This window comes from Petaurus breviceps, unplaced genomic scaffold (genome assembly GCF_028583685.1).
Source record: "Petaurus breviceps papuanus isolate PSGF00001 unplaced genomic scaffold, PetGlider_PUasm1.0 118, whole genome shotgun sequence".
NCBI lineage: Eukaryota > Metazoa > Chordata > Mammalia > Diprotodontia > Petauridae > Petaurus > Petaurus breviceps.
In genome coordinates, this window is record NW_027185616.1 from 25,022,937 (window position 1) to 25,044,334 (window position 21,398).

General features: G+C 35.3%; 1 pseudogene; it reads left to right on the top strand.

Annotated features, from left to right (window-relative positions):
• The first annotated feature begins 7,158 nt into the window (after positions 1 to 7,158).
• Positions 7,159 to 9,340, top strand: LOC138161528 (zinc finger protein 665-like; annotated as a pseudogene).
• The last annotated feature ends 12,058 nt before the right edge of the window (positions 9,341 to 21,398 follow it).

Sequence of the window (21,398 nt, forward strand, 5' to 3'; positions counted from 1 at the left end):
TTATTATATTGTATATATGATATTATATATTATATTTAGAGGGTTCATAATAGGCTGATTGAGAAGAGGGGTTTTCATGCCTGCAGAGTTATTGTTAGGTAAATCCTTCCACAAATAAGATAAGTCAAATTACTTTGGGAAAGCTTCACTCTCTTTTTGGCTTCTTATCTGAGAAATATTCAAGTCCGTAAGTAAATTTTCACATCCCATGGAACAGGTTTCAGCAAGCTTAATAACCTCCTAACCAGGAGAAACAGTTCTGACCCTCTCCAAATAATAAAAATTAATCAAAGATGAAAAATTATCACATATATTCAAGACCCATTTTCCATTATGCAGCTAGGTAATGTAGTAGGTAAACTACTGAATTTGGGGTTAGAAAGACATTAATTCAAATCATCTTTCAGATACTTACTAGTCAAGTGACCCTGGTCAAGTTACTTAACCTCTTTGATCTTGATTTTTCTTGTTTGAAAAAAAGTATAATTATAGCATATACCTTACAGAATTTTACAAATGTTAAACTGCTATATAAATGTTATTCTTTTGTTATCATTATGTGATGGTAATGGGAATTTGAAGATCTTCCCTCTCCCTTAATAAGCCTAAGGGAATTTGAAGACCTTCCTTACTTTGAAGATATATCCTGCCCCCAATAGGCTGAATGTAATCACATGGAACCTATGGTAAGAATAATTTGCTAAAGGGTCAAAAAGAGCCCACAGGAAGCTGGGAGTTAGAGTAGCTAGACACAGTTGGGAGGAGAGGATACATTTGAGGGAGACAGGCATTTGAGTAAAAGTTGGTATTTACCACCTGCTGTGACAGCTAGGCTTATGTTGGTTTGTGGGAAGGTTAAAGGATGGTGTGGCTCTCTGCTACACTGTGGTGCATTAACTTCTATATTGCTACAAGGGATTCGGTTTCCTGATGTTGAGATTTGGTCTTCTGTGTCTGAATAAATGTTTTGCTTCTGCCTTCTATATGGAGATTCTCTTATATTTTGCAATTGAGCACTATGCAGGTATATTTATAGTGACCATAGGCACTGTAAATACTGCATTGGTGCTCCATATTATTATTACCATTGAGATTCTTATTAGCATGAATGAAATTAAAGCATAGCTAATAGTCTAGTTGACTGGTACATTAACTTATATGACTGGATGTAACATTAAATAAACCTATAGAAGGGGAGGCTAGGTGGCACAGTGAGTAAAGCACCAGCCCCGGAGTCAGGAGGACCTAGGTTTGGATCCGGCCTCAGACACTTAACACACACAAAAAAACTAGCCCTGTAACCTTGAGCAAATTAACCCCAATTGCCCTCCCAAATAAAAGTGTTTGCTAAATAAACCTATAGACTAGAACCAGATATAGAGAGCCATGATCCAATTCAGTCCAAACCAACAAGAATATCTTCAGGACCTACTATGTGTAAGGTACTCTCCTAGGCTGTGGATTTAGGAAAAGCAAAAATAGAACAAAAACAAAAGGAACTACAGATACACACATGGGACAATTTAAGGACAGATGTAGCAATAAACAGCTGGAGACATCAAGAAAACACTGAACAGAAATGAGCACAACCTTAACGGAGTCTTAGAATTCTAAGATGTGGAAATGAGGAGAAAAGGCATTCTAAGCCCAGATATCGAATGAATGTCCAATTCAAGGACAGTAAGTAAACAGTTTGGCTGGAATATAAGATGACAGGGTTTAAAAGAGTTTGTATTAATAATAGGGAACAGTAGGGAGTCATTGAAGGTGTTTAAACAGGGAGTGATAGAGTCAGACAAGTGCAATAGCAAATTCATTTTACTAAAGTTAAAGAGACTAGTTAGGGGGGTATTATAGTAGTCAAGGTGGGAAATAGTTGAGGGTCTGGACCAGGGTGGTAGCAGTGGGAGTGAAGAAAAGGGGAAATATGAGAGATGTGCTAGTGGTAATTATAATAATAAATTATATTTATTATTTAAATATATTTTAATAAATTATAATTATATATTTATATATAATAATAAGTAATAATTAAATATATTTTAAAGTTTGCAGAGCACTTTTACATATGTTATCTGAGCTTCACAGCAATCAATGAGGTAGGTATTTTCAGTATTTTTAACCCCATTTTGCAGATGAGGAAACTAAGACTTAGAAAACACAATGACTTCCTTAGATGTAGTTGATAGCTGCCACTGACATCTGTCTTAATTTTACATATTGCAATAATGTAAATGATGGAATGAACACAAGCAGAGTATAAAATACTGTGCACTTAGGTCACATGGTCTTTAAGCAGAGGACAAAGATGTGTATTGATAATTCTGACTCTGACTTTGATTTAGTTCAGTCAAGCAACAACACTTTCTCTTCTCTCCCTTTTTTTCCCATGGAGATGATGCTCAGGTAGCAGCATACACAACATACCCAGAATGGAAGAAACCACCTGATGTCTGAGAAGGTGCTAGGCTGCCTCACTGAGTGCTGCAGAACTTGCCATTTATTCAAATACTTCCACATTGCATGAAATAAAGAAACTATTTATGCTAGGTAACAGGGACTACTGTCCAGCACTGTTCCCTAAATTCCCATATGACTTACAGTATTCTCTGTGCCCTAGCCTAGACACTTCTCTCTTGAAATATGATCTATGTCACAGGGTCTGTCAAACCCAGGTAATATGTAAAGGCCTGAGTATCCTACCATGCCAGTGTAACAAAGCCACCCAGTGTAAGAAAAATAATCTGAACTTGGGGCCATTTGACTCTTTTCCAACATTCTAGCCACTAAGTGATCATGCTATAGAACCTGGCATGTGATTGAATGTTGGGAATAAGAGAGAAGGATAAAAAACAAAAACATTGAGTTTTTGAGGTTATATAACTAACAATAGATGCTACCTATCATCAAGGGAAATACTGAAACTGAAGGTGAGAGGTAAGGAAGATGATGAGGCCTAGGGTGAGAGATAAAGTGGTATAATCTAGGGAATTGGATATATCACACAAAGATCTGCAATACCTACATCACAATCTTGTGAGATGCAAATTAGATTAATGTGTTTGCTTTGCTTATTTTAAAGCACTATTTAAACAGTTATTATTAGATACAATGAATATGAAGTTCTCTAGGATATAAAAATCAAGGCAGCTAGTTGGATAAATGAGAGTACTTTTAGGGAGAGATCATAACTGGATATATAGATTTGAACCTTGAAAGATCATCAAAAGAAAAAGAGAACCAAGGAAGAAAGGGTCCTAGGAGACATCCATGCTTAGAATAAAGATCATAAAGTAGATCTTGGCAATCATCTAGTTCAGGGATGATTTTTAAATGGGATTGATCCACAGGAAACATAAATTAAAATATATATGTGCATATATATGTATATGTGTATATAATAATAGAGCTACTTATATCCACATATATAATAGACATATATTTTATAACATATATCTCTACAAGAAATGTCAATTAAGAGGCATATGTGTGTGTGTATGTATGTATGTATTTGAATAGTGTGTATTCCAACATCTAGTGTAAGCCAACATCTAGTGTAAGCCAACATCTAGTTTGTAATTTTGCAAGAAGAAGGAAATTGAGTTGGGAGTCCTATGTCATCAGGAGACGAAGAAAAAAGGATTGAGGCAGAACACGAGGGCTGGCTCTGTTCCCGGCTTTCTAGGATGTTGCAGAAGTTGCAGAAGAAGGTATGGAGGGTGAGCAAGAACCAGCCATCCACACTGCCCAAAAATTCAAAAGGATTTAGTCAGATCTTGACCCTAGCATAAAGTCTTAGCCAAGGAAATTTAACTGGGAGATAAAAGTAAACAGAAAAATTCAAATGCAAAGGCAAAAATATTATGGATTGAGAAATTCAAGCAATAAAACCAGAAGAGAAAAATAACTCCATTATAAATACAAGTAGGGCCTCAGGGGGAAAAAAAGAATAACTTGTTACCAAGGATTCCAAGAATGGATGTAAGAAATTAAGCAAGAAAATTTCAAAGAATGAAACTAGGTCTCTTGAGGAAAAAAAATTGTAAGGAGAAAAAATAACTTAAAACAGAAGGTAGAAGACAAGCTTCTGAAAAATTAAATGGAAGAAGAAGAACTCAATGTTTCAATAAGAAATCTTAGAAAAAAAGAAATATTAAAAGACAGTATCTACTATCCAAAACAACTGAATTGAGAAAACAGTTTGAATTGATATAATAATCATTTTACTCTTTGAAAACTGTGATAAACAAAAATGTTGAGAAGCCATTAAAAGTACCCATATCTAATAGAATCAGAGAGCAAAATGACAAAAGAAAGAATCCTACTAATCATGTCCTGAAAACCTTCTCAGGCAGTCGTTCAGTAAAAGTCAACAAGCATTTAAGTATTTATCATAGGAAGTTATCCCATTCTATGCAAAGTGCTGATCATACACAGAAAGGCAAAAAAAATCCTACCTTCTAAAAGTGTACATTCTAAGGGGAAGATTATGTATAAATAACTAGGTACATGCAAAAATACAAAGAGAGCAGATGAAGGTAATCTGAAAAAGTAAAATATTAACATCTAAGGGACTGGATAAGGTCTCCTATAGAAGGTAGGATCTGAAGACCCAGTATAGGGCAACATGCCAATAATCCCAGCTGCCAGGGAGGCACATTTCTAGAACTTGGGAGTTCTAAGGTTTAGTGGGTTCTGCCAGTTGAGTATGTGCACAGTGTTCAGCATCAGCATTGGGAATATGAGTGGTGTGTGTGGTGGGGGAGGGGAGGATATCTAAGGAAGGAGAAAGCTGGCCTGGGTTGGAAATAGAGCATATCAGAGCTTCTGTGTTGAGCACTAGCAAGATCAGCCTTGTCAGTAGCATTTACTCTTCCAGCAATAGACAAGATAAGGAGATTTTTTTTGAAGGTGGGATTTGATCTGTCCTTTTAAAAATATTTTATTTTTCCTCCTTACATGTAAAAATAATTTAAATTCATTCCTTTTTAAGTTCCAAATTCTATCTCTCCCTTTTCCCCCTCCCTGAAACAGTAAGCAATTTATATATATACAATTATGTAAAACATTCCCATATTAGTCATTTTGTGAAAGAAAACTTGAACTGAAAAAAAGAAAGTGAAAAATAGCATGCTTCAGCCTATATTCAGATGGCATCAGTTCTTTCTCTGGAGGCAGACAGCATTTTTCATCGTGAGTTTTTTAGGATTATCTTGGATCATTCTATTGCTAAGAAAAGCTAAAGTCACTCACAGTTGTTCATCATACAATATTGCTTTTGCTGTGTCCAACATTCTCCTGATTCTGCTCACATCACGACGCATCAGTTCATGTAAGTCTTCCTAGGTTTTTCTGAAATCATCCTGTTCCTAATTTCTTACAGCACAGTGATATCCCATCACAATCACAACTTGTTCTTCCACTCCCCAATTTTGAGGCATTTCAATTTCCAATCCTTAGCCAACACAAAAAAGCTGCTGTAATTTTTTTTTTTAACAAATAGGTCCTTTTCCCTTTGTTGTTGCTGCTGCTGCTGAAGTCTTGAAGACAACCAGGAAAACTAAGAGATGGAAGTGAGGAACCAGAGCATTTCAGTTGTTGGTGGGGGGGAGATAGTTAATGCAAACCACAGAGGGGAGATGGAGTGTATTATTTGAAGAACTGCAAGTAGGCCAGTGTAGCCAATTCTTAGAGAGTTGTAGGGAATAATTGTAATAAGACTAGCAAGGAAGGAAGGAACCAGGTTTTGAGGATATGACTTAAAAACCCAACAGAAGCATTTATGTTTGATCTTATAGCTAACAGAAAACAACTGGAACTCAATGAGCCATGGGTAACATGGTTAGACTTATGCCATAGAAAAGACCATCTTGGCAGCTGAGTAGCAGATGGATTCACATGGGAAGAGTCTGTAGTCCACATGAGAGGTAAGGAAGGCCTGATCTAGCATTGTGGCTATATGAATAGAAGGAAGAGAATACATATGAGAAATACTGCTAAGGTTGAAATGACAAGATTTAGCAATGGATTAATTATGCTGGATGAGTAATACTGAAGAATAGAGGATGATGCCGATGGTAGGGATCTGAGGGACTGGACAACTGTAGTGCCCTTTGCAGTTATAAGCAAATGGAAAGGAAAAACAGGAAAAGAAATAAAAGCTACATAAGAAAGTTATGAAACAAGAATCTATAACTTGGTAAAATAAATACAAAACTTTAATGGAGCAAATAAAGCTCCTTGAAAATTAGAATTGGTTAAATAGAAGATAATGACTCTATGAGATATCAGGAAATAATGAAACAAAATCAAAAAACTGAAAAAAAACCCAGAAAATATTAAATGTTTCATAGGAAAAACTTGACCTGGAAAAAAAGACTGAGGAGGAAGAATTTAAGAAATATTAGATTACCTGAAAAACCATCCCAAGATATCATAGTTCAAACAAATTAAAGGAAAACTGTCCAGATATCTTAGAACCAGAGGGCAAATTGAAAGAAAACACCAGGAAAAAAAAGAGAGAGAGAGAGAAAGAAATCCCAGGAATATGATCAAATCCAGAACTCCCAGTCAAGGAGTAAGTACTGGGGAGATGATACATATAACCCCTCAGAACTCATCATCACCAAGGATTTTAGAAAGAATCTAACTAGGCAGTGTTCTTAGAGAAAAGTGGCACACACTTTAAGAAACCTGGAAGGAAAATAAAGAGTAGGTGCCCATGTGCCCAGGGCAGCTCATGATTCTGAATGACAGGCCTTGATACTCTTGATCTCTTTGAAGAACAATCTATTTCCCTTTTGGTCCTCAAAGCTCTCCTGCTGGATGAAACTGCTTCTCCACTACTCTTGAGCTGCCAATGAAGTAACAGACTCTTCTAGAACTCCTTTGGCATGAGACCGCAGTGATAAATAGTTCCCTTAATCTAGGAGCCATCCCCTGACTCCCTTCTTAAAGAGGCCTATTCACTGAATGGGTGTTGCCTCACTCAAAGTGAGAACTTGAAAAGACCTTCGCTTAAAAAGACCAAGGTCTCCCACTGAATCCAAGGCCATCTCTAGTCATCCTGAATTATATCTAGCCTCTGGACGCAGTCAGCTCTGGAGGAGAAAGTGCAGCAGTATGAAGGCAGGCCATTGGTTTTGGCTTCTCCTTATTCAGCTCTTCTCCAAGAAAGAAGAATTAAGGAGGAGAAGGGAATGACTTCTGTCCTCCTAACAACCAGATCCCAGATACCACTGACATTCCAAGATGTGGCTGTGGACTTCACCTGGGAGGAACGGGGACTCTTGGAACCTTCCCAGAAGGACGTGTATCGGGATGTGATGCTGGAGAACTACGAACATTTTGCCTCCCTTGGAGGTGTTCCTGTTTGCCTACCAGATGTGATTTCCCAGATGGAAAGAATAGAAGCCCCAGGGATGGCAGAAGGAGGAGTCCTGATTAGCCCTTTCCTAGATTCTCCTTATCAGAACACAAGAAGTGAAATCAAGGTGTCAACTATAAAGCAGAATATTTTTATGGGACAGTCATTGAAAGAGAGATTCATAAAGGAAGGCCCCCGGCATTCCACATTGGGAGAAACTTGGGATTGTGATGACAGGTTAGAAAGGCAGAAAGAAAACCAAAAAACACAGACTTGGGAGGTAATATTCACTAATGAATCTGTTCGTGAATGTAATCTATTTGGGAGAAAGCTCAACCTGGGGTCAGTTATTATTCCACAACAGAGAGTTCTTATAGGAGAAAATCTTCCTAAATACAGTACCCTTGGAAAGAGTTTGAAGCAGTTTTTTGACCCACTTAAACCTAAGAGAGTCTCCACTGGGAAGAAATTCATGTATAAGAAACGCAGGAAACCCTTCAGTTAACAGTCAGACCTTATTCTCTACCATAGACAACATCCTTGAGGAAAACCCCATAAATGTAATGAATGTAACAAATCCTTCAGCAAGAAAGAAAGTCTTAAAGCACATAAACTAATTCATACTGGAGAGAAACATTTTACATGTAATACCTGTGGGAGAGGCTTCAGATACCATACATGCCTTAAACAACATCAGATAATTCATACTGGTGAAAAACCTTATAAATGCAATGAATGTGGGAAAGGCTTTAGCTGGAGGGGAGTCCTTATGACACATAAAATAAGTCATACTAGAGAAAAACACCTGAAATGTAATGTATGTGGGAAAGGCTTCAAGTACACTACATCCCTAAGGGTACATAAGAAAATGCATACTGGAGAGAAACAACATATATGTAATGAATGTGGGAAAGCTTTCATCCTGAAGGGAAACTTTATAAGCCATAAGAGATTTCATTCAGGTGAGATGCCATTTGAATGTAATGAATATGGAAAAGCCTTCTTTCTAAGGAGAGATTTTAATAAACACAAGAGAATTCATACTGGTGAGAAACCCTATATATGCAATGAGTGTGGGAAAGCCTTCAGGTGGAATGGAAGCCTTAAATCACATAAGAGAATTCATACTGGAGAGAAACCCTATGTATGTAATGAATGTGGGAAAGCATTTACCAATTATCAAAGCTTAACTTATCATCAGATATTTCATCCTGGAGAGAAAATTTTTCAGTGTAATGAATGTGAGAAAGCATTCACACAGAGGGCAAACCTTAATCGACACAAGAGAATTCATACTGGAGAGAAACCCTATATATGTAACCAGTGTGGGAAAGCCTTTATTGTGATGGGAAACCTTAAAAGACACATGAGAATTCATACAGGAGAAAAACCCTATAAATGTAATGATTGTGGAAAAGCTTTCACCAATCATCAAAGCCTAATTCATCATCAAACAACTCATACTGGAGAAAAGACCTTTCAGTGCAATGAATGTAAGAAAGTCTTTGCCACAAGAGGAAACCTCAACATACATAAGAAAGTTCATACTGGAGAGAAACCTTATGTGTGTAATGAATGTGGGAAAGCCTTCAACCTCAAGGGAAATCTGAATATACATAAAAAATTCATATTGGAGAGAAACCCTTTGAATGTAGCGATTGTGGAAAAGCCTTCAGATAGAATGGGAGTCTTAAAAGACATAAGAGAATTCATACTGGAGAGAAACCCTATGAATGTTATGAATGTGGGAAAGCCTTCATCAATCAAAAAAGCCTGATTTACCATCAAGTATATCATACTAGGGAGAGACCCTTCCAATGCAATGAATGTGGGAAAACCTTCATCCAGAAAGGAAAACTTAATAGGCATTTAAGAACTCATAAGGGAAGCCTTTAACCAGATAGGGAAAAGTAATACATATAAAATAACTCTTACTTGGAAAAATACATTGAATTTAATTAATGTTGCAAAGCCTTTAGCCAGAAGGGAAAATGTCAAATATATTTTAAAATCCGTACTGGAGAGAAATCCTATAAATATAATTTTGAAATCTAAGTTCTCATCAATATTTCAATTTGATGAGAAGCTATTAGTATGAGAAATGACTCATACTGGAGGGAAAACCTCTCATGCAATGAATGTAAGAAAATCTTTGACACAAAAGGAGACCTTCATGTGCATATGAGAAAGTTTATGTTGGAGAGAAACCTTATATATGTAATGAATATGGGTAAGCCTTCAGTCGGAAGTGAAGCCTTACTTCATGTAAGAGAATTCACTCAAAGATCTTTGAATTTAGTAATATGGGAAGACTTTCACCAATAATTAAAGTCTAACTCAACATTAAATATTTTTCATGCATAGGAGAAATCCTTCCAGTGTGATGAATGTCAAAAAGCTTTCAAATGGAGTGGGAACCTTAAAGAACATCACAATTCTTATTAGTGATAATTTTTTTTATTGTAATGAATGTAGACAAATCTTGTCCAAACTTTATTTTATATAATAAAATTCATAGTAGAAGAACCCTTTTGAATATAAGCAGTACAGGGAGATGTTTAGGTTTAGCCATTATTAGGGGAACATCAGATGATTTATCCTGGAGAAAAACCCATTTAAATGTAAGGAAATTGGGGAAAACCTTCAGAAAGAGTAGAGTATTATTACACATCGATGAATTCATACTGGACCTTTCAGGGTAACTAAAGTAAGGCCAGTAATGCCATCATAGACTAAGGGAGCAGCTACTGTTGGAAGTGAGAGGAGGCAGAATTTGGAGAAACTCATGTGCCTCCTTTGAGAATGATATTTTTAGAAGCAAAGGGGATGAATTCATATAGAAGATTGAGTTATATATTCAACTTTAACCTAGAGAGACAAACAAGAGTAGAAGTTGTAAAGAGGCAGATTTCAATTCATTATATAATCTATATATGTAATATATCTATTACATTATATATCTATATCTTTATATATTATATATCTATTATATTATATATAATATATCTTTATATATTATATTATGTACATATAATATAATATATATATACATATATAAAATCTGGAAAGCTTGAGTCTAACTGAAAAGCAGCAGTTAAAGCAGAATAAGGTAGGATTTTGGGACCTGTGTGTTTCAATTAGTTTTTGTTCTGTTTTTCAGTTTGTTACATGCCACTGATAGTTCCTGGGTATAAAATGGACCTTAATGCACCAACCTATACAGAACTCCTGTGGGGCATTAGGAGTGATTATCTAAGAAATGCTTCGTGAGGACATGGGCTCAGGATGTATAATATAATGGGAGCTATGAGGAATGTTCTAACTCAAGGTCAGATAGTAACTAGTACCATGAACTTGAAATTTGGACAACAGGAATCGAGAGACTTGGCTTGGGAACTTTTTACGGGTGTTCATAAGTTCCCCAGATGGATGTAACATCATAATTCCAAGATATGCACTAAAAGCATCAGTCTGCCCTTTGTAGGGAAAGACATTTTAAACACTGCATTACAGTAGATGGGAACAGAGAACAGTAAATAGATATTAATACGTAAACCTCTGTACAAGGTAGTAGAGTATAGCTCAATAACCAGATTATTTTAGAGGCAACACTGGAGAGTTGAAGACAACCAGCAAAGGTGGTGTGATACATGGTGGAAGGCAGACAGCATCTAGTGGAGAGCAGTTCACCAACATCACCAGAAGATTTTAGCAGTTCTGAAGTTTGGAGGTACATCACCCCAGTCATACATGTGCCATGGCCATATCAGTTCTTGATGTGTTTCATTGACAATGATGCATGCCTCTTCCATATTGGTTCCCAGGTCATGTATGTACTCTCTATGTATCTTCTTTCCATCTGCTCTTCTGATAAACTGTAGGAAAATGTACACCATGTGTGCATGGGGGTATTTTGTTACTTTATTTGTCATGCTGTTAGATTAAATGACTTTTGTGTTGAAAAAAAAAAGAAATTTCAGGTCCAGTTTTATTCTTTTTCCATGCATATGTAGATGATCATTTAATATGAATTTAATAACTTCAATAAAGGCCAGAGCCTGAACTAATCAACAAGAAGAAGAGCATAGATCTAGCAGCTTCTTTGTTCCCTGAGTAAACCCAGAGAATACCTCTTCCTGTGGCAATAAACCAAGATAAGGCTGACTTTATGGACACTAAGGATGAGACCCTTAACCCAAGGCACTAACATGAATAATGGGACTTTTTCTTATCTTAATATTATTTTGGACATATACTATGCTATGGCATATTAATGGTAAAGAAAACACAGATATCCTGGGTCAAAATTTCAATCGATACTTTGTCAGCTCTCTTATTTTATTGTATTTACCATCTATTCAATTAAGAAGATTCCTTTCTCATACAATGATTAAACATTTATAGAGATCATAAATTTGAGTTACAAAGCCATCCTGAATTGGGATGGATCTAAAATGTATTTAAGCCTTCTCATTCTTTTGATCAGGCATTCAGATTTTATCTGACTCCACACATGTATGTATACAGCTAGCTTTAAAGGCTTATACAATACAGATTTACATATCAACTAACCTGTTTACCTCCTTTAACCAAACTTTCAGGTTGACAGTATATTAAACAAGTCTTTGAAAAGTATTTTATTCTTGTGTAGTAGCAAGCACAAGACAAAATAAAAGTAGAAATTTTTATTGTCCATTATGACTTCAGGATCTCAATACTCTACAAATACAAGTAAAGGATACAGATATGCATAATGAAAAGACTTTATGATCAAAAAAATAATTTCAAGTTGAGGACATCCTAATTAGTTATCTTTCCTTAGATGACTCAGGATAGTTAGCAGAATGCATTAACAAATCTAGACAGGGAAATGCAAGAGAACATATAAGGACATGGACAACTTGAGAGATTTCTGCCTGAAGTTACTGTAATTATTATACTTAAGCACTGAAAAAGTGGGAATATTCTTTTCATCAAGGAGTATATGTGCTTGTGAGTCAATTTGTATGTGTTTTTTATGGATTAAAGGGCCAATATGTATATGTACTTGTAAGCAAAGACTAGCTAGACAGCACGTACTCAGTCAGGTCTTTCTGTACATGTATGTGCTTTCCTGATTGCCCTTCTAGAGAGACTAGCATCAGCAGAGTTGAGATGCCTGTGTCCCACAAGGTTGGACATGGTTCTGTTGCTCCTCTGTTGCAAAGGATGGATTGTGATGAAAAGACATCTATAGAGCAAGCAAATCTAAACCACTCTTTCACTCTAAGGCGCAAGACTCTGCTTTTCAGAGGTTGTTGGATTCCCGACAATAGCTGTGAACTTTTTAACAGTTAAAATCAATGGTCACTGTGAAATTTTTCAAAACTTCCAAATGGAAAGAATGTAGGAATGATAACAATAAAGAGCGGACTTAAATAGAATACGTGGTCAGAAAAAAGGAGAGAATTAGACGTTAAAAAAAAAAAAAGGAAAGAAGGGTCATGACAGAGTGAATAAATACAAATGTGTATATATATATATCCATAGTCATCTACATATATCTACATCTATGTCTAATTCTGTATTTGCATCTGTCTATAAATATGTGAATTGTAACATTTGAACAAAATCAGATACATCAGTACAAACATATGATGATGGGGAAAGCAGATCAAAGTGGGATTAACAAGTACCTAATCAGTTAAAAATAAGTATTGAATATATTCACTTTTTTAACTAAATGGCACATTAAACAAAAATGTCCTATTTTCTCTCTTCATAGATTTCTTAATTAATCCAGATCAACCAAGGTTTACTATCCCAATAGGACATATTACTCCTGATTTAATTTTGGTCAATATGTCTAGAAATATCATGTGGAATAATGATTAGTTGGAATCTGAACAAGTGCCAGAATTGCTATTATTATCTCCATTTTATATTTGATGAAGGCAGTGATTAAGTGAAGAAGCATTGAAACAAATTACCAGTGACTGTGTTTATCCAGGAAAATTTTTGAATTTGGTCAAACTGAATTGAACTGAACTTCTGTTACATCTTTTGTATCATCTATTATAATGCTTTGGATGTAAATGGCATTCATTAGTTATGCCAATGAAATATGAATGTCCAAACTATACTTTTACATGTAGTGCAATGAACCTTTCACTGTATTTGAAGGAAAATTATGAAATTAGGCATAAAACTCTGTAACAAAAAAAAGAAAGTAACATTAGGAATTGAAATTCCTACATCTGGTTGTGATGATTAATTTTCTAGCTAAGTAACCTATAACATTTAGTTGCTTAAATGCTTCTATGAGAATATCATGAAAATAGATGTTCTAAGGTTTGAGATTTTACCTACATAATATAAGCCACTAACTTAAAATGCTATGTTGGAAACATTTTAAAGAACTATTTGATATTTGGTTTGGTGTCAATTTTTTTTGTTGTTTTTTTCTTTCCTCTGAATTATTAATATGGGCTTCAGTTACTTTGCTTATGGATCATTCTTAGATAACTTCAGCTGAGTTTTTGGAGTTAAATTATGTATGTATTATATTTTCTGAAAAATGTCTTTTTTTCTTCCCTTTTTTGTTCAAGTTTGAAGGAGCTTCTCCTTTGAAGACATTAAATATGGGAAATGTCAGCACTCCACTGATGTGTTTAATCAACTCATATATTTATAAGAAAAAATAAAATCTGGGGAGGATGTGGCACCAAGATTATTTTTCTAATGATTTCTCCATTCAGAAATTTATTGAGACAAAGACAAATTAATTGTGAATTATTTCTAGTTAAATCACAAGTTTATTAGTTTCCTAATATTCTGCTCTTTTAAATTATGGTAGTCGTGCTAATTATAATTCCTGTTAATTATTTAAAGATATTTAAGATGAGAGTCATTGTGGTACAGTGAATAGTTTGCTGGACCTGAAGATAGGAAGCTCAAATAGGAAGTTCAAATCCTGGTTTTGACAATAAGTAGTTCTGTGACCATGGTCAAATTTAAAACCGCTAGTTATAAATATACTGTGATGTTCATCACAAGAAATTTCAACATGGTGAAATCAAAGCCTTTGATACATTGGCAGCATAATAACCAGATTTCAAAAAATTTTTGTGTTATTTACTATTAATATAATGTATTGAATCTGCCAGGTAAGCATTCCTAGAGGGATCTTGTGTTTGACATAGCTGCCACTAGTTGGTATATATTAGATATATTATATATGTCTAAAATTAAAATTCTAGGCACTGGTTGCTGAGACAATTCAGTTCAATTTAACATAGTTGAATGCCTACTATATGAAAGGCATTGGAAATATAGAAACAAAAACGGAATAGGAAGTTACTAAGGGGAAGGGAGGAGAGAGTAGAAACAAAACCTAGCACTAAATTGAGGTCTTTTTTCCACTTCAGCATACCTAGACTGTGTTTTCTTGTTTCTTATATTTTGCTCCCTGTCATATTGTTTCACTTCCATTTTCTTCCATTTCATTCTAGTAGATGCCTTATTTTCAGGACTGGAAACATTGCTTACATTCTTTTATATTAACAGAAAAATAAGCAAATATTTCATTAGTTGACTTAAGAAGAAGCAGGTTGTGTTCTATAGTTGCTAAAAGTACTTGATAGCTTTAGAAAACAATTTTCCGTATTTTTTCCTTGTGTTATTTTCTCTGAGACATTTCCACAAAGCAGATCTTGATCCCATGACTTGTGTAGGTTCTTTTAACTTATAAATAATTTCAAATTCTAAACCTTGAGAGTTATTCTGTTTTAAAAGTAACTGTCTGAATAATTTCCATAGGGTTGAAAAGACAATAAGAAATGAATTTATATTTTTAAGTAATTTTAAGGTGCTGTTACTTTGCATTTATATGTCATTTTCTAAGATAAAGACCCTTACAGAATATACGTCTGTGAATTATCTTTATCATTAAAAATAAACATTTAAAAATATTTGATAAGACTTTTATTTTTAATTTATCATTAAGTTCTTAAAGTATTTCATGCAATTTTCATACTAAAATGATGATACAGTAGATAAAAAAGAGATAAAGGAAGGCACATATTTACATCAAACATATCAATTTTAATTTTTGTTTAGCCTTGATGATTTTCTATATGCCAGTATAATTACCTACATATTTAATAAGACTTGACATGCAATCCGTGTTTACTTGTGATTTGAAATAGAAAAGAAGAAAGAAAATTCAGAGAGGGAAGGGGTGAGATTTATTAAGTATTTACTATGTGTAATGATCTGTGTGAAGCACTGAGGATTCAGATATGAGCAAATAGTCCCTTGCTGTCACCGAACTTACATTCTAATGAAGGAAGAAAAAACATAAAAGGGGGCTGAAAAGTGAAGGGATGAGGGAATAAAGGTACCTAGCACTTGGGCATGGTTTTGAACTCCAAAAAGTCGGGAGTAGAGTCAGGTTTTTGAAGTCCTAATAAGGCTAGAGCTAGGAAGGGAATAAAGGCTAGCCATTCAGAGACCCTCCACAGAATTGAGGCCACAGGAGGAATTAAGCAACATTAGAAGAGAGGGAGGAGGTATGTTCCAGGGTGAAAAGGCTAAATGATTACATGGATATTACATGGTAAGGAGCCCCCAGATGCTAACAGAAGCTTCAGGATTAAACCTCAGAACTACTATTGTGTGTATTTCTCTAATTACAAGTAACTTAGAGCATTTTTATATATGCAGCTTTAATAATTGCCTGTTCACATATCTTTAGATCATTTATCAATTGGGGAATAATTATTACACCTATGAATTTGAATTGGTTTCTTATGTATGTAGAGAATCTAGCTGCAAGGAAGTTTTTTCCCACTTAATTTTTCCCCATAAAAGGATTTGTTTTTTCAAAACATTTTTAATTTATATAATCAAAATTATCCATTTTATCTTCTATCCTCTCCATCTCTTGCTGGGCCATAAACTTTCCTTCTACTCATAGATCTGATAGGCACTTTTTTTTCTTAATATGTTTGTGATATGACCTTTTATATCTTGGTCACATGTTCATTTGGATAAGCTTGTGAGTCTTGGAATAAGCTGTGAGGTGCTGATCCAAATTACTGGTTTTCCACAGTGGTAAACTTATACAAAGTGGTAGAACTCTTCAACTGAAACAAAACTTTGTCAGAACCTTTATAATAAAATCCTCAAAAATTAGCATTCTTGTGCCTATTTACAAACAATGTAAGTTTCATTTTTTAAAGAAGAAAACTTAGGAACGTTTTTGGGTTCCTTGGCATGCAATTTTATTTTGTTTTATCAAAATATTAATTTATTTACTTTTAGTTTTCAACATTAAATTTCACAAGACTTTGAGTTCCAAATTTTCTCCCCATTGTTCCCCTCTCCCCACCCCAAAATGGAATGCATGATCCCTTCCCTCAGTCTGCCTTCCCTTCTATCATGACCCCCCTCTTATCTCCTTCCCCTTACTTTCTAGTAGGGGAAGATAGATTTCTATACCCAATTACCTGTATATTTTATTTCTCAGTTGCATGTAAAAGCTATTTTTAACATTTGTTTTTAAAATTTTGAGTTAAAAATTCTCTCTTCTTCCCTCCTCACCCACCCTCATTGAGAAGGCAAGCAATTCAATACAAGTTATACATATGTAGTTACACAAAACACTTCCATACTAGTCATGTTGTGAAAGACTAACTATATTTCCTTCCATCCTATTCCGCCCCCCACTTATTCTATTCTCTCCTTTGACCCTGTCCCTTCTCAAAAGCGTTTGCTTCTGTCCCCTCCCCCAACCTGCCCTCCCTTCTATCATTTCTCCCTTTGCTTTATCCCCCCTCCTACTTTCCTATACTGTAAGATACCCAATTGAGTGTGTATGTTATTCCCTCCTTAAGCCAAATCCGGTGAGCAAGCTATTGACTAATTTTTCATGATTTTCTTGCATTGCTCTCATTTCTCTTCCCAATTTTTCCTCTACTTCCTGATTTTCAAAATTCTTGTTGAGCTTTTCCATTGCCTGAGACCAATTCATATTTTTCTTGGAGACTTTTGATGCAGGATCTTTGACTCTGTTGTCTTCTTATTGTGTGGTTTGATCTTCCTTGTTACTGCAGTAAGATTCTATAGTATGACTTTTTTTATGCTGTTTGCTCATCTTCCCAGGCAAATACTTGACTTTCTAACCCTTTGTCAAGGTAGGACTCACTTTCAGTGGGGGTGGAGGTGGAGGTAGGTGTACTGTCCCAGGTTTCAGGGGTTTTGTATCAGCTGCTTGATATCCCACTGTCTGGGGGCCCAGAGCTCCAGAAGCAGCAGTGACTTCTCCTTTTTCACCCAGGTCCCACAGAGTTTTCCCAATGACCCTCTATGCTGTCTTTGGTGTTTGTGGGTTGAGAAGCCTGGAAACTGCCAAAGCTGCCAGTGATTCAGTCCACTGAGGCCTACTCCAGCCCTGTCTGTGCTGGCACAGTCCACACTAGACTGCGCTCCACTCCCAGTGCGGTGCAATGTACTCTTCCTGTAAAACTTCCAGGATGTCTTGGGCTGGAAATTTGCTTCACTCTGTCGTTTTGTGGGTTCTGTAGCTCTAGAATTTGTTGATTTATTTTTTTTACAGGTATTTGGAGGAGTTTGGGGGAGATCTCAAGCAAGTTCTTGCTCTTACTCCACCATCTTGACTCCAACCCTTTTCATCTTGAAACCATGATTTCACAATTGACACACAATTTTAAAAGCACTTGTTTCAACCTATTTTATTTCATAATACTGTCCAATTTTGCTAGCTTTTAAAAAAATCAAATGGTGAATCCTGTTTTTGTTTGGTTTTCTTTTTTTCTCTCTTTTTTTATTTTTTAGTTTACATCATTCATTTCCACAAGATTTTGAGTTACATATTTTCTCCCCAATTTTCCCTACCCACCACCCCAAAACAGCATTCCCACTGAATATCCCCACCTCCAATCTGCTCTCTCCCATATTTTTTCCCATTCCCCCTTCTACTTTCCAATAGGGCATGGTGGATCTCCATGCCCCAGTGCCTGTATATCTCATTTCCCAGTTACATGCAAAATATTAATAATAATATGTATATATATTTTTAAACATTTGATTTTAAAACTTTGGATTCCAGATTCTTGACCCTTGTCACCCACCTCCACTGGGAAGATAAGCAATTCAATATAGGTTGTACATGAGTAGCTACACAAAACATTTCCATAGTGGATATATTGTGGAAGACTGACCATATTTCCCTCCCTCCTATCCCACCTCGCACTTGTTCTATTCTCTACTTTGATCCTTTCCTGTTTCAAAAATGGGTGCTTCCAACTTCCCTCCCCCCCAGCCCGCCCTCCCTTCCATCATCCCCCTTCTCATCCCATTGCCAATGACCAATAATTTCATTTCTTCTACCTACACTTACTTCTTTAATTTCTTCTTCTTGCTTTATTGTTGTGGTCATCTTTTCTAGTAGCATAACCAATAGAAGTGATGAAATGGAATACTTATTTTGCTCCTGATTTGATCATAATGTACCCCCATTACAAATAAGGCTAGCTCCTGTTTTCAAAATTATGCTACTTATCATTTTAAGTAAAGATCCATTTTCCTATGTTATCTAGTGTTTTTTAAACAGAATTAGATGCAGTTTTTCAAAAGGTTTTTCTACATCTATTGATATAATCATGATTTTTTATTATTTTTGTTGCTATTGATCAAGTTTATACTTTTCCTAATACTAAATCAACCCTGTATTCCTGGTCATAGTGCATAATCTCTGTGATACATTGTTTCAGCCTCTTTGCTAATATTTTATTTAAAACTTTTGCATCAATGTTCATCACAAATATTAATCTATAATTTCTTTTTCTGTTTTGACTTGCTCTGATTCATGTATCAGGACTATATTTAGGTCATAGAAGGAATTTTTACTGTTTTGTAAATAATTTGTTATGTTAGAATTATTTTTCTTTGAATGTTGGATAGAATTCACTGGTAACTTTGTCTGGTCTCAGAGTTTTATCCTTGGGGTGTTCATCTATGGATTGTCCAATTTCTCCCTGTAACACTGATTTATTTAAATTCTCTTTTTTTCTGTTAATTTGGATATTTCATATTTTGCAAATGTGCATTATTTCATTTAAGTTGTCATCTTATTGGCCTACAGTTAGGCAAAATAGTTTCTTGTTGTTCAGTAGCTTTCAGTCATGTCCAAACTCTTTGTGACCCCTTTTGGAGTATTCTTTGCAAAGAGACTAGAGTGGCTTGCCATTTCTTTCTCCTTTACTGATTTTTTAAATTTTAAAATTACTCATTTTACTGATAAAGAAATGGAGGCAAAGAGGGTTAAGTGACTTGCTCAGGGTTACATATCTAGTGTCTGAAGCCAGACTTGAACTCAGGAATATGAATCTTCCTGATTCCAAACCCAACATTCTATCTACTGTGCCACCTAGCTGCCCCCAAATAGTTTCTAATTTCCTATATTATTTCTTCATTTCTTGTGACTTCATTTTCATATTAATGCTGGTAATTTGATTTTCCTCTTTCTTTTTTGGATCAGATTAGCTAACAACTTATCTATCCTCCTCCAGCACCTTCCCCCCCAACCCCCCAACTCTGAAAACAACCCCTGGTTTAATTTATTTATACAATGGGCTTTTTTGTTTTGTCTCTTTGTTGATTTTCAGAATTTTAGTCTGGGGGTTTAATTAAAAATTTTGATTTGTTAACTTTCTAGGCTTTTTAAGTTGCATGCCCAATTCATTGATTGTTTTTTTTTTTGTTGTTGTTACTGGAAAATTTTTATAGATATATATTTCCCTTGAAGGACTGCTTTGGTTATATCTCCCAAATTCAGGTATGTTATCTCATTGTTACAATCATTTTTAGTGAAATTATCTATATCTTCCTGCAGAACCTTACTGATATCCAGCCTCAGGTGAGAAGAGTTGAGGACTTCCTCTGACCACTTGTCTTCCATTTTCTGCTGCTACTGTTTCTTGAGAATAGGTGGCAAAGGGATGGTGGAAAATTTCTGTCTGTTGCGCTTAATGTTTTGGTTGGTTTTACTGAGTCCTTTTTTCCCTTTTTAAAATTTTTATTACAAGGATTACAATCCTCACTGGATTGGGGAGAAAGTATACGTTTGGAAATTAATAAAATATAAAAACAAAAATATTTCTATGATATAAAATCAACATTTAGCATAGTGCCTTGGCACTCACTAGGTGTTTGATAAATGTTTATTGATGTTACAGAAAGTATTAACAAAAATTGTCTCAGGAAATTTCTATTGAATTCAAATTACAAGGATTTTCATTAAATATCTGAGTACTCTGCTTCAAATAATCTCTGCTTCTTTTATAAAAATCAGAATAATGAACTGTGCTCAAAACACAAATGGGTATAGTAATTTTTAATCCACAGGTTTATAGTTCTGTTATCAATGCAGCTACCACTAGAAAACTTGATTATGTTTAGGTGTTAAAAAAAAAGCTATTTCCTCACCTCAAAAAAACAAAACAAAATACTTTACATCTGTGCCAGTACAAGATAACTTCCACCTCCCATTGCCATCTTGATTTTACAACCAAGATATAGAGGACTTTCAGTGCAAAGATGAGCAATCTTCCCTTTGGCCTCCAGCCTTTCACCCCCTGATAGACTGTTTCCTATTTAATGACCACCCTTTGGAGAAAAGAGGAACAGTAAAGCAATACCTCTCATCTAATAATCTGATCACATGCTTCCGATCTCATACTGTACTTGCTTCCAAATTGATGTCTAGTCTTCTTTGGGAATGATGGTCATTTTCACACTTGGTCATATCCTTCACACCTCAGTGATTTAGAACCCCTACAAGTCATCATCAAAACCCCATGCCTCATTGCCCCTTACTCAATTTCTTATTTCAATCCATCTCAACCCTTCCACTCCAAGGTTCCAACCAAATACTGCTCACTTCTTCCACTGTGTCCTTTGGAATGCCTGTTCCAAAGGCAACAAACTTCCCTTTATTCTAAATTTTTAATTGTCACCCATTCCATCTTCT